This window comes from Haliotis cracherodii, unplaced genomic scaffold (assembly GCF_022045235.1).
Source record: "Haliotis cracherodii isolate W230 unplaced genomic scaffold, xgHalCrac1.p SCAF_18, whole genome shotgun sequence".
Lineage (NCBI taxonomy): Eukaryota > Metazoa > Mollusca > Gastropoda > Lepetellida > Haliotidae > Haliotis > Haliotis cracherodii.
This window is the reverse complement of record NW_027266273.1, coordinates 18250380-18262598: the sequence shown is the minus strand read 5'-3', so window position 1 is coordinate 18262598 and position 12219 is coordinate 18250380.

Here is a 12219-nt window from a genome sequence, read left to right as displayed (position 1 = left end):
TTTACATGCAAAAAGAATATAACACGACCCATTTAAATTTTGGAAACCCATTTGTCCAGAAACTCTCCATGCTGTGGCCAGTCTCTGCCAAAGGTACTTCGAACACTGAACATGCTCTTCCCATGGGTACATTAAAGAAAAGGGAATAAAAAATGTAAAACAAAATCTTTCGAAAACTCAAAATTTAAATTATGTGGCCCATGGACGAGAATAGTTACCTTTGCTCAAAACCCATGTTTTTTCTTTTGCAAATGCATAAAGTTGTGTCTACAAGCATCATGACACATGATTCAACTCATTTTAACTTAATTCAACTAATTTGTGGCGTTGTCAAAATATTTCGCCCATGGGTGAAAAGGATTGGCCAATGGGCGAGAATATTTTCCTTTGCTCAAAACTCATGTTTTTCATTTGCAAATTCATCAAGGTATGTCTACAAGCATCATGACACATGATTCAACTAATTTTCACGTAATTCAACTATTTTGTGGCGTTATTAAACTATTTCGCCCATGTTGTGGTCGGTCTCTTTGAAACATTAACTACTTGTGTGCAAAGTATATTGTATCATGTGAAACATACTTTCAATTATGTCATTACATTACTATTTAAAAAGTTTTACCTTTTGTACATATCGTCACGATCTTTTATGAACCCAGCCTCACCTCAAAACATATATTTATAGTTTATCATCCGAATTCATGCGAGTGTACTCCAATTCATTGGCATTATCATCCACAACATTTAAGTTTACTTGGTTCATTTCCTATTTTATGTCTCGTTGTTACATTTCTATTCGTTACATTGTTTATGACATACAAAGACGAGGCCGCAGAACGGAAGAACCCGGTCTGCAGCATCTTTGGTTTGGTTTAAGTGGATTTTACGTTCCATGTACCTTCCATTGATCACACTGGGTAATTCAGTGATTAATTAATTATGGTATGCGATATACAGGTACACATGCGCGTATTTTAAAGAAAGAAACCGATTCGTCTTTCATTTCACAACGTCTGGCTGAATATCTCACATTCTAATGAAATCTCGAAATAATGATTTCTTATATGAGGTGTCGAATTGACCAATGGGAAATATTTTTGAAGCCGACTGAGGAAAATTTGAGTGAATATTGTGACACGAAAGCAAGAGAGTGGGATGATAGCTCACGTGAAGCGGACAAAACTGTCTGTTGGGCGGCTCCTTTGATATCGCCTCCAAACATACACAGTTTAAAAAAATAGAAACGCATAGGTAGATGTTCAGTAAATTCATTGTACCTAATAAAGTCGATATATTTAATTTAATATAAAAGATACAAATATGCAATTTTGGTGCTCGATAGTCACATGTTGTCGGTGTACAAAGGCATTGAAAACTATTCATCGTCATGTCACATAAGGCCACAAGGTTACGCTGAACTCAGTATCTCGTGCGACCGCCCCGGTGTCAGACCCGGCTCTGCATCTGCTCGGCGCTGACTGGATAAGTGTACGAATTCTGTCCTGCGGAATTCTGCGCCATTTTGCTTGTAACGTGTTGGTCAGTTGTAGGGGTGTCTGCGGCGTCTTCTGAGAGCGTTCATCCCAGAGGTGTTCGATTGGGTTGAGATCTGGAGATCTCGACGGCCAGGGCAAGCCGTTGATGTCGGCATTGTGGAGGTAGGCTACCTTGACACGAGCTGTATGCGGTGGAGCGTTGTTCTGTTGAAACAGCTTCATCTGGCGGTCAATAATTGGCGAAGGTGAGGTTGAAGAATTTGATTCATGTCGCGATTTGCTGCAAATTTCCTTGAACCACAACCAAGTCAGATCTCGTGGTGTAGGATATGGCCCCGTTCACCATGATAGTACCGCCACCGAAATTGTCAAATTCACGTACACAATGTAAGGCAAAACGCATCTCGCCGGTGAAGAAGAAATCGTGATTCATCGATAAACCACACTAGTCTCCTGTTTCTCAAATTCCAAGGTTGTAAGGTATGGAACCAACGCAAGTGTCGATGTCGATGGATCTGTTGCCAAACAGGGACGATAACTGGTCTTCTGGGTCGGATTCCAGCCTCGCGAAGATGGTTCCTGACAGTCTGGTCTGATATCCTCCTCAAATCAGGGATGCGTCCTGCGGTCTCCGTAGCTGTGGCATTACGGTGACGTAGGTGGAACAGTCGACTGAACTCTTGTTTGGCCGGTTCTCGGACGGTCTGCAGTAGAATTGAACTGTATGTACCTAAAGGCGGCAACTGGTGCTGTGGTGGACGTTGAAGAGGCGTGCAACAGAAGATTCGAATTCCCCTCTTTGGATACGTCCTATTGCGATATTCTGATAGGCAGCGCTGAGTTTCGGCATTTTCGAACTTGAAAAATATTGACAATTGAGCGACATATTATTGGCTTATGCTTGCCTTTTTATAGCCACTACCAAGACTTACGAATGCCAAAACTTGCATGTGCATTTTGCTTTACTGACATTTGTGAACAAGTGTGAAAACAATGCTGTTCAAAGCATGGCAAATCGACAATGGCTGCGTTTTGACGCACCCTTTGTCGAATATCAGGCCACCAACATTTTCCAATAACATATATCCAATTTTTTATACCGGATTTTTTGTGTAGTCTGGTTCAATTAACTACATACTACCGGTTTTACTTTTATTGAATTACCCATTAAACGATGATACACTTCAAGATCGCGGAGAAAATACAAGATTCGTTCTTGTTGAATTTATCAAGGCATCTTTCATAAACATTTTGTTTCTTTGTGCTTAATATATCCACAATTAACGAAAATATGTAATACATGTATCTACAAAAATATATGTACAGGCTAGGTATTTGCCCACACCACCACCCGCATAGCTGTTTATTCACACGTGGTGTATTGTGGACTTATCTGTAAATAAGGCCGACGCTGTAATTAGATGCAACGTACTAGTGAGAATATTGGAATTAACATAAGAAGGCTGTTGTTTTTTATGGACTGTTTCTCTTATTAATACCAAAAGTGGCAATGCATTTAAAAGTTGCTTTCGTGTCACAATATTCACTCAAGTTTTCCTCCATCGGCTTCAAACATATTTCCCATTGGTCAGTTCGATACCCCATATAAGAAATACTAGTAATTATTTCGAGATTTCGTTAGAATGTGAGATATTCAGCCAGACGTTATGCAATGAAAAACGAATCGGTCTTTTACTTTAAAATACGCACATGTGTACCTATATATTGCACACCCAGTGTCACTTAATTACCCAGTGTGATCAATGGAAGGTATATGGTACGTAAAATTAACTGAAAGCGTAGGCCGTTAAAATTTTACTACAATACACAAGACCAAAGATGCGGCAGGCCGGGTTCATTCGTTCTGTGGCCTCGACCAAAACATGGGCGTACTATTTCAATAACGCCACAAATTAGTTGAATTAACTTAAAATTAGTTGAATCATGTGTCATGATGCTTGTAGCGGACCTTTATGTATTTGTAAAAGAAAAACATGAGATTTAAGCAAAGAAAAATATTCTCGCCTTTGGGCTTAATATTTCAATAACGCCACAAATTAGATCAATTGTGTCATGATGCACACACCTTTATTTTTTTGCAAAAGAAAAACATGAGTTTTGAGCTGAAGAAAATATTCTCACCCTTAGGCGAAATATTTTTATAACGCTACATATTAGTTGAATTAAGTTTTGAGCAAAGGAAAATATTAAAATCTTTCATTCTACCAGAACTCAATCAATTGTTTTCAGCAATACCCACCTGACTGTGTTATAGTTCAGTTTCAAAAGCGATACTTCAAGTTCATTTGGGGAAATAAACCAGATGAAATAAATGAAGTTTAATTGTATGTAAAAATAAAAATGGAGGCATAAAATGCCCGCAAATATTTTTTTAAGAAACCCATGAAAGTGAAAGAAAATTGCGATTTTGGTATTCTTTCACAGGGAATTTGGTAAAACGATAACAATCAAATAGATAATAAATATATCTTGTATAAGTATTGGAAAGAAAAAGCGGTAAACTATCAATGGCCAAACAGATCAAACTGGACTTTTTCTTTCGTTTGAAAAATTCAAAGAGACCTTTAATAAAAACACACTTTCTAACATACATGAGTTTACTGATCTGTGTAAAACAATTCTGCCGTGCAGTGGGGATAAACAGTTTCCAAAAGAATACCCATTGTTACCTTTTAACTTGTTTCACCAACTGAAAACACAAAAGGGAATTCAACACTACTACTCAACAATCCGAGGGCGGGGAAACTTACTTTCCATCGTAATTGTGTGAAAACCATAAGCACAAGTTGCAAATCATGTGGATATCTATAAATAGATTGTCAACAGTCACATTGCCCATGTTGTACATCTGGTGCTCAAAGTAAAACCAATATAACCTGAAAGGCATAGAGTCAGTGGGTCTTTTTAATGAATTAAAAAAAAAAGAATAGTTGATAAAATCAAAGCAGTAGATCTTTCCCCTCACTGCTACATATTTTATTATATGATAAATGATTCGTAACATATATTTCATTTGGGCGTCTGGAACCTTTGGTCAACAGGGATAGATCTAGAACTGCTCCGCCCCAAATCTGCAGCAAATGTCTGTAAGCTTTCTCTCTGCAAAAGTTTTAACATATCTATGCCATCCTAAATTAACTCAGAATTTAATGAAATTATTAGTTAATGATATAAGGTTTATCCTAATCTGTTTGCCAAGGTCACTTAGTTTGGAATTCTAAATTTCTAAATTCACACTTCCAGAATATTGGACTTCATGTAACTGCCAGTATTTAGGTATGTGATAGCAGGAGAAACTATTGACAGGATCCAAGATAGAATGAGCACGGATCCATATTCCAGAAAAGGGAATACTGTGATGGCAAAATTATCAGAAAAGAGGGTCTGCCGTACTTTACATAAATTAATTTGCATTATTAAAATATACAACACAAATTTGAATTCATATATAATCTTTTATTCAAAAGAATTGTCGTAAATCCAAGAATTATTACTGTTATTACAACTTAAATAAAGTAAAATCAAATTTATTACATGCCCGTGAAGTGATCACCTGTTTAATAAACATACAGCTGTATTACACATTGTGTAATACCAAAGCGCGTGCTTAAGTTACACTAACAAACATTGAAAACTCTCAACATCAATTGGCTTATTCAACGACATTGCGCGAGGAGATGATAGATCACTGAGAGCAGCTTATGCATACTCAATGACCCCAGCAACCCCGTTGGCAGGCTGACGTCCCATGCATTGTTTCGCCGGTGGATCTTGCAACAAAATTCCACAAATCACGTCATTGAGTATCTGTGTCCAAGGTGGATGAGAAGAAAAAAAACATCCGATACTCGCTCTGTACTGCTTCACAGATATGATATATCTATATATATGGAATTCGAAGCAATGCTGGCTAAAATAACAGTAAACAACAAGTCAACATCAATGTGACTTAATGTGATGTATGTGACGTAATGGGATATACGTGACTTAGTGTGATGTATGTGACTTTATGTGATGTTAGAGCGATAACCTACATGTAGCCCATGCATTACTGTCAAGCATACACAAAGTTACAAGTTACAGATAGATTACACACCAACTAAGGATTACTAAACCTTTTGCGACCTTGTTAGCACGACAATCAGAAACGGTAAATGAGATCTCGTACAACATTAACCTCTGTGGCGATGTGAATTTACAGTATTTTCACTTAAGAATAAATTCTAAATACCTAACAAACGCCTGGTTATCCGTTCCGTGGAATGGATCTTCAAAAGCTAAATTGTAAAAATCTATGCTATTTATGCAATACATTAAATGCATTAAAAGAATAATACATTCAGGAACTTGTGTGACTTAAGGTGACTTAATGTGACTGAGTGTGACTAAAAGTGCTGTATGTGACTTTGTGTGCTGTTTGTGACCTAATTGTACTGGATTTGGCTTAATGTGACTTAATCTGACTTAATTTGTATATGTGATGTATATGACTTTATGTTTTTATATGACTAAATGTGACTTAGAATGACTTAATGTTACTCTGTGTGACTAAATGTGATGAATGTGACGTAATGTGATGTACGTGACTTAGTTTGACTTAATGTGGCTTTGTGTGACTAAATGTGATGAATGTGACGTAATGTGATATACGTGACTTAGTGTGATGTATGTGACTTAGTGTGACTTAATGTGGCTTTGTGTGACTAAATGTGATGAATGTGACGTAATGTGATATACGTGACTTAGTGTGATGTATGTGACTTAGTGTGATGTATGTGACTTTATGTGATGTTAGAGCGATAACCTACATGTAGCCCATGCATTACTGTCAAGCATACACAAAGTTACAAGTTACAGATAGATTACACACCAACTAAGGATTACTAAACCTTTTGCGACCTTGTTAGCACGACAATCAGAAACGGTAAATGAGATCTCGTACAACATTAACCTCTGTGGCGATGTGAATTTACAGTATTTTCACTTAAGAATAAATTCTAAATACCTAACAAACGCCTGGTTATCCGTTCCGTGGAATGGATCTTCAAAAGCTAAATTGTAAAAATCTATGCTATTTATGCAATACATTAAATGCATTAAAAGAATAATACATTCAGGAACTTGTCTAAATACCACCATAACTAAAATAATTAAATCTGATTTTTACGTGTCACAATATAACTGAAATATAGGTCTTCAGTGTGGAGAACCTCCTGAGTTGATGTATTTATATGTACAAAGTGAAACATCTGGAGAACTTAATTAATTATCGATCCCAGGGTCCTCTCCCAAGAGCGAAATGATATGTCAGTTCATAACGTTAATAAGAGCATCACGATTTCAACAGGTACGTGTAGCTATATACAGAAAATCGAAAGGCATTATGATACGATACCTCAGAAAATCTCTGCATGGTCATAATTCAAGGTCACCTGGCTGCCTGAAATAAAAAAAATGACCCATGTAATAAACACATTTTCGGTTGTGAACTGTGATGTACCGAACAGTCTACTTATTGGTCTACTCAAAGTCTGCATGATGTGGTCAGATTAAGCAGCAACTAAACCGTGCCAGTGCGACCATTGCGCAGGTGGCCATCAACTGGTCCAAAACTGGCATTCATGCACTGACTCTTCTCATAATTGGCTAGACTGGTATGAATGATTGAGTGAGTGAGTGGGGTTTAACGCCATTTTGAATAGTATTCCAGTAATATCAAGGTGTGTCAGCTTAAAGTGGGAGGAAAGCCCCAAGTGATGCAAGTCTCAGACCTTTCCCTCCTTGGTGAAACCCACGAGCACGCACATGTTGCTTAAAAACCTAGAAACATGAGCATGCGCGATGTTTCTGGCGTGCCAAGGGGATGCAACTCTGCGAATATTTGTGAGACACCTTGCCACAGTGTAATTTATTTGGCAGACGATTTCTGTATTTTTTAACAGTCTGAAGCATAATTATTTTTTTCAAGATATATCTGAGGCAAAGTATTTGTTTAGATAAAATCGATTGGTCGGTCTCATAGACGATTGGACCACCCGAGCTTCTTTGCCATATTGATTTTTTTCAATACAAAATTGAGTTTGAGTTTCAAAATGATCAATATCATTAACATCAATACATGGACATTCCTCGTGAACAATAATTTCAACAGCTGTTACTATAAATATTGGATTAAATCATTTTTAAGCTTATAAAAACCCGTCTTTTAAAGGGGAAAGGCCTATAGCCAATATTTGTGACATGGACTTTATATCCTACTTGTATTCCGGAAACTACCGAGAGTTAATGAGCAGTGACGTGACGTCAGAGTAGAGAGTTGACTTGCAGACGAACACCGTATCTGTATAGGTTTTGATATGTTACTAGTGTTCGCCATGGCATCACCTGGCAATGCCGTCGATGAAAACGTTGAAATTTCGCTCAGTGACCTCGAATTCTATTAACACACTATGTCTCAAAACCAAACTTCTGTTCACTGAAAACAAATATACGTCGTCATGTGGACTCTTTGTCGTCTGATGAACATGTCTCTCCAGATGTTGCTAATTCTTGGCCTAGGTTCATAGTTATCTCATCTACTGATAGAAACCTTCTCAAACTCAATCCTTTTGCTGTCTCCAAGGGCATTCAGAGTGCATGGGGAGAAGTTAGAAAATGGTTCACTTCTTGTGGAATGTGCAACACCAAGGTTGTTGTTTCAGTGCACAAATCTCTGAACCCCTGTCGAGGATTTGTTCGAGATCGAGCAAAGCGTCTGTCTGACATGACAGAAGGAGATATTACAGCAGCATTAACAAATCAAGGCGTTGAAAACAAGACAACAATATTATCAAAACAAATACCTACCTGTTTACTTTCAGACTCTCTACTCTCCCCAAACCAATTAAAGCAGGGTACTGTAACATCGGTGTGGAGGTATATATACCTAACCCATTCCGATGTTTTAAATGTCAACAGTTTGGCCATGGTGCCAAGACCTGCACTCACAGTCCTGTCTGTATTCTTCGCAGTGGTGCTCATGAGAGCCCCGAGTACACAAATAAAATCCAATTGTGATGGACCACATTTGGCATAATCAAAATCCTGCCCAAAATTTGAACATCAGTGGCAAATCCTCAAAATTATGTACACCAACAATATCTCTCTTTTGGAAGCAAAAAAATTAGTTCCTATTCAATCTTCACCTCATACTTATACGTATTCTGCTGCAGTTTCTTCTTCTGTTGAAACCAACTCTCTCACTCACTGAAAATATCTCCAATTGCATCCACGTTTTATACACGTGTCTCACAGATGTGTCTATGAATGTATTCTGTATGCTCACAGTGTGAGTGAGTTAGTGAGTTGGCTTTAACACAGTTATATCGCGGCGTGTCAGCTTAATGTGGGAGGAAAGCCCAAAGTGATGCAGGTATCAGACGTTTACCACTTCGGTGAAACCCATGAGCACGGGTATGGTGCTGACAAACCTAGAAACCTAATCGGGGCGAATCGGGATACGAACCCACAATCATATGTTTCCGGCGTGTCCGAAGGGACGCAACTCTGCACAGCAAATGGCGGCTCCTAAGACGACTGGGCCACCCGTGCCCCTTTAACACACAGCTACAGTTTAGTAGCTCTATTGTGAGACGATCTCAACTTCCACCGGAGACATTAGGTTTCCGTTGGAAGTGTGTTCGGGCAGCCGTGGCCGAGATGCAACATTCGTGACCAACTCGTGTTATCCCGGGACAAGCCGAATAGCGTCTTCTTGCAGGTTACGGAAAGGGGCGAGTGTTGACGAATACGAGATGCAAGTGGCCGAGCGCTGCCGGAAAAGAGGTCGTCTGCAACCGAAGCGTCTAACAAGGTAAAATCCCTAGTTCAGAGCAAGCAGTCGCGGGCCGTATTTTGACTGTTTTCACTTTTATTTCAGTACTTGTAGGCCACGAGCCTTTTTGTACAGACGAAATGCAATTGAGATTCAAACAGTATAAGATATAATACAAATTTCTTTGCTTTCTAACAAGAGCAGTTTTAACAAATTTGCACATTATACATTTTGGAGTATTTGTGTTCTTACAGCATTGGCATAACTTTGCCTAAGATGGCTATAAGCTGGTCAAATTAACAAAAAGTGATATTCATTTTCGATATGGTTTACGTTACAAACTTTACATTTTCTAAATTCACGAGAAATATATATATTTCTAATGTTTGCAAATCATAATAACAAAATATTTTCAATACAAGAATATGGTGGCCAGACTTGGCCTTCTTTCCCTTTCCCACCATTATCGTATCTCGGAAAACATGTTCCATCTCCTTGTGGAAAAACAATCGGATAATCCTCACATACTCCATATTGCTTCTTTACGGGCTTTGATTTGACTTTCATGGTATCTCTAATTCACTGATCACTGCCGTCCGGGAACGCTAACCCACCCAGGCTTTGGTTTTACCATGTGTCTTGGGAATCCTGGCTTTCTAAGTCTCTGAGCACTCGCGATGTTCATGTCTGTCAGCAGAGACCTGTGATTTCCTGTGATTACCGATTATTTCATTCGTTCATTTTCTCCACATTCATATATGTCCAGAGAACACTTTCAACGCTTTGGCATTGGTAGCATCATTACATTGACTGTTTGTTTGTTGGTTTGTTTAACGCCGCACTCGGCAATTTTCGGTCTGTAAATAATGGAGTCTGGACCAGACAATCCAGTGACTGATATCAGGAGCAATTGGTATGCGATGACATGCATCAACCAAGTCAGCGAGCCTGACCACCCGATCCCGTTACAACAAGAATAGTCGCATGTTACTACATTTGAGAGTTGGGATTGATGCTTTTTCAGTTTTTCTTGTATTTGTGTGAGAAATAATAACATTGATACTTGCGAGTGCTGCCCTGAGATACCTATCTTATGGAACCGCATGGCTATGAGCTCGGAGTACACATGGTTTTCGGTGCCAAGCTCAATAGGAGTTGACCCCCCCTCGCGATTTCTATATATCTTGTTCTGTCGCATCTTCATCATAAATTCTGTATTTTGTCCAATATCGTTGTCTACTTTCAGGACACTTTCTCTCAATTGCAACAACTTTTTACACAAACTGTTCTCGCATTTCGCACAGTATAAGTTGTTTCTGTCAAAGCGACAAAAAAAAGCGCCCGACATCATGCATGAATACTAGCGAAAATACAAGCCACCATATGACCAACGATAAACAGCATTTATTCATGTCCATAGGACTGGACGTTGTGGATGTTTTCATTTATCATTAAAGAAAGAAAACCGAAGACATTTTCAATTCTGTTTTTTTAATTGTTTTCAAACTTTTTCTACTGCATGTCTCTATGATGCACACCGCTGCTTATATCCTGTTATTTAGCATACCCACTTTCATAGTCTTATATCATCATTTTACCATTTTAATCTGTAATATTTTCCCCCATCGTAAACAAATACATTATTCAGGTAACATTGTAAGTGGACACGTGCTGCAACCTTGGTGGACTTCTTCCTGCCTTTGTTTGCTTTACATCATGTTTAGTCTGTGTACACATGTATTCCAATTAATCTATTGTAGCCGACATGATGGGATGGACCACTTAGTAACACAAGGAAAATGACTATTATTCTGCAGTGTACTCTGCCTTGCTGCTTCTTTTAAAGAAGCTATTTTGAAGTGCTTGGTCAATGCTTAATTGCTGTTGGTATTGATGTTTCCCAGGAAACATACGAAAAACATTGCTTCCAATACGTTGTATGTCGAAAACAACACACATCCATGTGAATGTAAGCATAAGCATAACTATATAGAAGGGCAAACTATATCTTAAATAATGCGTGTAGCCAAAGTGAAACAAGGATATTTGAATGAGAGAGTGGGGGAATGTTTTGTTCGTTTCAGCACTATTCCAGATATGTGACGGCGGTTTGTAAATAATCGAGTCTGGACCCTACAATCCAGTGATTGACATCATGAGCATCGATCCACACAAATTGGATACGATTACATGCATTAATCCAGTCAGCGAATCTGACCACCCAATCCCGTTAGTAACCTCTTACGACAAGCGGATCACTGATAGAATTGTACTTTACAACAGTCAGTAACAGTCTGTCAAGCAGATAAAATTGAATTAAGCTAGTGGAAAAAAACATATGTAATTGTATACTCCTTATCCAATGAAGTCTCACAACAAGAGAGGAATTTACTATTGTTCGAAATTAGGCGCAATCGGTTGACCCATGTAACAGTCATAAACTTACGATTGCGCCGGCAACGCTTCATTAACGCTTCACCAAAAGACTCGTAATTGACAATAAGGTATGGGACTGGCTGTATGTATGTGTAATGCATGAACTCTTTATTAAACATCAACACTAACATATACACCACAAAAGTAATATCATAAGATAAAATCCCCAGTTAATATGGAAACACACGTTTGTGCAAACTGCCAGTGATATAACGGCCCTTCAGGCAACACCATACACTGCAGATGTATAATATGTACCTATTGTAATTCAAACAGAAAACAAAAGGTTTGTCACTCCTTAGCTCCGAGCATATAATGTGGTTTTATAATGGCTACACATAAACGGACATGCTTCACGTACAGCATACTCTTTCCACACTCCCCAGTAGACAGACAGATAGACAGACAGACATACAGTAAACTACGGTTATAACGAACTCAAAGGGACCACTA